Source organism: Octodon degus, unplaced genomic scaffold (genome assembly GCF_000260255.1).
Source record: "Octodon degus isolate 3935 unplaced genomic scaffold, OctDeg1.0 scaffold00095, whole genome shotgun sequence".
Classification (NCBI taxonomy): Eukaryota; Metazoa; Chordata; class Mammalia; order Rodentia; family Octodontidae; genus Octodon; species Octodon degus.
In genome coordinates this window covers 6,803,251-6,808,246 of record NW_004524671.1, presented here as the reverse complement: position 1 = coordinate 6,808,246, position 4,996 = coordinate 6,803,251, and the positions used below count along the sequence as shown (strand labels likewise).

The window sequence follows — 4,996 nt, the reverse complement described above, 5'->3', positions numbered from 1 at the left end:
GAGGAAGGAAGCACAATATTCTTAGAAAACCCCGCTCGAGCTCATATTCCTGACGAAATTCGCAGACCAAGCACCCAAGGCGCAAAGAGGAAGAGAGTGGAAGCGGCGGCTGGGTACTCTGCGGGCGGAGTCGGAGGCGCCACGCCCCTTGCTCTGCGCCCAAGCAGGTGGGCCTGGTGGGCGGGGCCTCGGGGGCAGGTGGGCGGGCTCGGAGGCGGGGCTATTGGGCGGGGCCGGCCGCGAGGTGCAGGCGCTGCAGCGCGACTCTAGCCCACAGAGCGAGCTTGAAGCCCAGCGCGCAAGGCCGGAGCTGCCCTGCATCCCAGGCGCGCCTGCTCAGGTAAGCGGCCGGCGCCGTCCCGCGGCGGGAGGCGGGAAAGGATGGAGCGTGAGCGGGCTCCGGCCGAGCGCCGTGCTCCGGGCGGTGGAGGCTTCTCCCGGGGCGAGGAGCAGCCCGGGCCACGCGTGCAGTGGCATCCTTCGCGACAATCCCTCCGTGGGTGCCGTGCGCGCCGGGCTGGGACGCGGTGCCTGCGCCATCTAGAAGCCGCTTGCGGGCTCTGGACCGACCCGCGGAGGGAGCTTGGCGACCCCGGGGCGCGGCGGGCGTGGGAAGCAGAGAGCAAGCAGGTAGTCGTGGACGTTTTGGGGTACCAGAGACTTTCTTTAACTTCGTTCCGTCCTAAACCAGGCCGGGAAGGGGCGTCGTTACCCCCGGGTCACTGCCACGCCGCCTGCGCCTTGGCCCCCCGAGATGCCAGCCTGGCCAGAGCCAGGTCCGGGGAGCCGGCGCTGCAGGGTCCGTCCCCGAGACAGGGGCTCTCCTTCTCGCAAGAATTTCACTCCCCTGCCAGGTTTCTGTCTGTTTTGTTTGTTTTAGTATCTGCCCCGAGTCAGCAGCACCCCTCTGGGGGTGACTGGCTTTCCTCGCGGCCCCTCTCCATGAGAAGCGAAAGGCGGTCGCTGCTCGCGCCCTCCCGCGCTCTCGCCGAGGTCGCGGTGCTGGTGAGGTCCGAGGCGCGGGCGCCCTTTGGCCCGCGCGGCGGTGTCTACGCGGGATCTGCCTCGCTCGCTGCTTTCTACAGAGAATGCGGGAGTCTTTATGCAAATAATGGGACTAGGTACAAATTGAAGGAGGTGCGATGATGTTTAAAGGAAACTGATGCACAAGATGACAAGGTGAGCACAGCTTTCTGCGGCCAGAAGTTGGTGGCGGAGACATAGGGGCGGCCGCTGAGATTTCCCTCTGGCATCCCCCTCCCCCATTTAGAACTCTTCTGAAAGAAAGGTTTGTTTTTATAAAAGGATTAATGGTTTTTAAAGATCAGTGTAAATTACCTCCTTGGAGCTTAGGCAGCTACAGACAGGCCTTCTCTGCTGGGAGATTTGGTAACAGATTTTAGCTCTGGCAAGGAGGAAAACTCAGAGTGTATGGCTGGCTGACTGGCTTTCTTTTTCCTTCTCTCCCCTTCCTTCCTTCCTTCCTTCCTTCCTTCCTTCCTTCCTTCCTTCCTACCTTCTTTCCTTCCTTCCTTCCAAATAGTACTTTTGGGAAATCTTGCTTTCCTAGAAATGGCCAACTCCCCAATTTTTAACTGCAGTACACCATGCCATGAACTTTAAAAAAGTGCTTCGCTAGTAGATAAAGCAAACGGAGGATGATTCCCCGTGTCTTGTGGGTGAGGCTGTGAGGGTCGCCTGCTTCTTCAATCTGAGGGCTTTAACCTCTGCTTCAAATCTGTGTAGGCTTCTGACCTTCGTCATTATAGTTCGTCTGTGACTATTTACCTGTATAACACAATTCCCATGCAAGTTGCTATTCTTTTCTACTCTTTCATTTGTAAGCTAGTTGCTTAATTAGAAAAACATGTCCAAGGGCACTTGCGATGTACCTCGTGGTACAGCATTTGCTTAGAGTGTTTAAGGCTCTAGGTTAGATCACCACTACCAAAACCAAAACAACAAAAATCTTTCTTGAAACTGGGATCATAAAATCTCCCACCTGCAGGGACAGGACAGGTAATATGCAAGATAGGTGACCTATAAATCTGGGAGGGCTTGGGCACATCCATCTTGTAATTCTGCAGGAATTCCAGCCCACTGTAGCCAAATCCTCTTTTAGTTTCTCCCCCCCCAAAAAAAATAGCCAAAAATCTTTACTTTTTATAATATACAACATAAGTTAAAATACTCACATTTTTTTTCCTTCTTTTTTTGGTACCAGGAATCATACTCAGGACTTCACCCTTGCTGGACAGGCGTGTGCCCTGGCTCCCTTTTTTCCTTCTTTAAAACAAAGAATCAAATTTGATTCATGTATCATCCATGTGCTGCTCTCTGCCTTATAAACTGTATATAATTATACAGTTTTCAAGTGAATGGAAAATTCTGAGCTACGATGTAGATGTTGTACATTTTTCATGAAATGATGTAGGAGACAAATTAGACCTGTTGGAAATGGCCTCTTTTGACTGTCAAATGCTGCTTTCTATGAAGTGTATAGCTATTATAGCTATCGTGAGTAATGTAGTCTATGGGAACAATTGAGGACTCCTATCATTATTTGAATATTCACTGTAATGAGAAATGTACTCATGGTTCTTGGTCAAAATGGCAAATACCTAACTATATTAAAAAGGAAGTTCCTAGCTGAACATGGTGGCCCATGCCTGTAATCAGCACTCTGAGAGGCTGAAGCAAGAGGATTCCAAATTTGAATACAGACTGGGCAATGTAGTGATTCAGTCTCCCTTAGTTTGAGACTAATTTAGTGACTTAGCCTTAAACCCTGTCTCAAAAATAAAAATCATAGGGGGTTCGATCCCCAGCCAGCTGTGCTGGCCCTGACCCTCAGGGCACACTGAGGCAGTCATTGAGACTCGGCATGGTGGCATGTGCCTGAAATCCCAGCACTTGTGAGGCTGAAAAGCAGGAAGGATCACTACGAATCCAATCTGTGTAGTGAAACCCTGTAGACCCTATACTAACTAAATACATAATAAATAAATAAGTAAATGGATTCTTTAAAAATAAAATAAAAATAATTTTTTAAAAAAGGGCTGAGGACATAGCTCAGGGTAAAGGCCCTGGGATCAGTCCCTAGTACCACCAAACAAAGGTACGGGGAGTTCACAAAGGCTGTTCAGATAAGCCAGGCATGTGTCTTGGCCCTGACACTGGCAGTGTGTCTGAGGGTTGGCCTGTTTCCTTGCTGTAGGTGGTTTGTTTGTTTTTTTTTGTATTTTGTACAGGGTCTCACAATGAAGCTTGAACTCATAGTGCTTCTCCTGTTTCCAGCCTCCCCAGCACTGGGATTACAGGCATGTGCCACCATGCCTGGACTCGGTTGCCAGCTTAGCGTGCCCGGGGACAGAACAGACGGGGCATGTGGTGCCAGGGGTTGAACCCCAGGCCCTGCGCTTGCCTAAACAGGCACTTAGTCAGCTGAGCTACCTCAATGGCCCTGTTACCACATTGTTTTAGAGTAGTGTTTCTCAGCCTTGGCACTTTGGACGTGTTGGGCCAGACGTGATTTTGGGGTTAGGGAATTGTCCTGTAGAACAGGATATGTAGCAGCATACCCAGCCTGCACCCCAAGGTGCCGATCCCATGCTCCCTCCAGTTACTTCAACCCCAGATGTCACCAGACATTGCTACGGGTTTCTTAGGGAACTATGTCACCCCTGGTTGAGGAAAAAGAATAAGTCAGATGCTTGTGAGCTCAACTACAGACTAAATTCAGGGAATGTGAGACTTTCAGTGATGAGAAAACTAATTGTAAATTCTTATTGTATATGCTCAAGATGTTCAACTTGTGTTTTTGATGTACACGTACAGAATGATTTGTTTCTTTTTGCGGTACCAGGGATCAAACTCAAGACCTTGAGCATGCCAGTCAGGTGCTTATGCCACTGAGCTGTCCCACCAGCCCTTCAAATTTAAATATCTGACACTTAAAAACATTTTTATCATAAAGATGACCAACCCAGTGTTCTCTGTAAACAGCTTACATGTCCTGCCAAGTTTTAACTTTGGAGAAATTTCAAACATCCAATGTACTTGTTAAATTGCATAGGATTTTAAATGTTGAAAACTAAGGAGGAATTTTATACTACTTTTCATTTTTCGTTTTAAAATATAGTCGATGTCTTCCTTTTTTTTTTTTTTTTTCCTAAGGTGATGACATACTGGTTGACCACGCTTGTTGACTTAGAAAAACTGACACAATCTGTAATGTTAGAACCCTGAACAAAACTAAAGTTGTGCTATTGAGATTTGGTGTGCATGTATCATGCTTGGAGGAAGATTCAGCTGTACAAAAACTGAATTTTGGGACTGAGAAGATAGCTCAGTAGAGTAAGGGCAAGGGCCTGAGTTCAATCCCCGGTTCAAAAAAAAAAAAAAAAAAACCCTGAATTTTGCTAACAGTAACGTTTTGTAAGTGGCTTTTGTTTTGCCTTTTTTGAGACAAGGTTTCACTATGCAGTTTAGGCTGGCCTTGAACTCACGGTGTAGTCCAGGTGGGCCTTAAAGCCACAGTGATCCTTCTGCCTCAACCTCCCAAGTGCTGGGATTATAGTGCATCACCATGTCTGGCCTAACGGCAAAGTTTTGCTAACAGCAAAAACTAAGACTGCACTGAATTTCAGTAGTATGAGAAATTCCATTGTAATGCATAGGAGCTCCATATGATATATGATGTAATTCCTACAAAAGCAAAAAAATACAGGGCTGGTCAGATAGCTCAGCAGATTAAAGTGACTGCTTAGGCAGACACAGGGAACAGGGTTTGATTCCCAGTGTGTTGTGCTGGCCCCGCCCCTGGGGCATGCTGAGATGGAGATTGAGACTGGGTGTGGTGGCACACACCTGTAATCCCAGTGCTTGGGAGGCTGAAACAGGAGGATCACTACAAGTCCAATCTGTGTAGTGAGACCTTATAGACCTTGCACTAAAGTACATTAAAAAAAAAAAAAAAAAAAAAAAAAAAAAAAAA

General features: G+C 48.0%; 1 protein-coding gene across 3 annotated transcripts in view; it reads left to right on the top strand.

Annotated features, from left to right (window-relative positions):
* The first annotated feature begins 259 nt into the window (after positions 1–259).
* The window catches only part of Gcnt1 (glucosaminyl (N-acetyl) transferase 1, core 2), a 27,924-nt gene continuing 23,187 nt past the window's right edge, over positions 260–4,996 (top strand). Inside the window, exons 1-2 of one of the 3 annotated variants that reach the window (XM_023722958.1) lie at positions 306–340; positions 881–1,179. The gene's annotated coding sequence lies outside the window, so the exon portion shown is untranslated. Of the gene's footprint in view, positions 341–880; positions 1,180–4,996 lie in introns of all 3 variants that reach the window. The other 2 variants (XM_004638120.2, XM_023722957.1) reach the window with 2 other exon arrangements.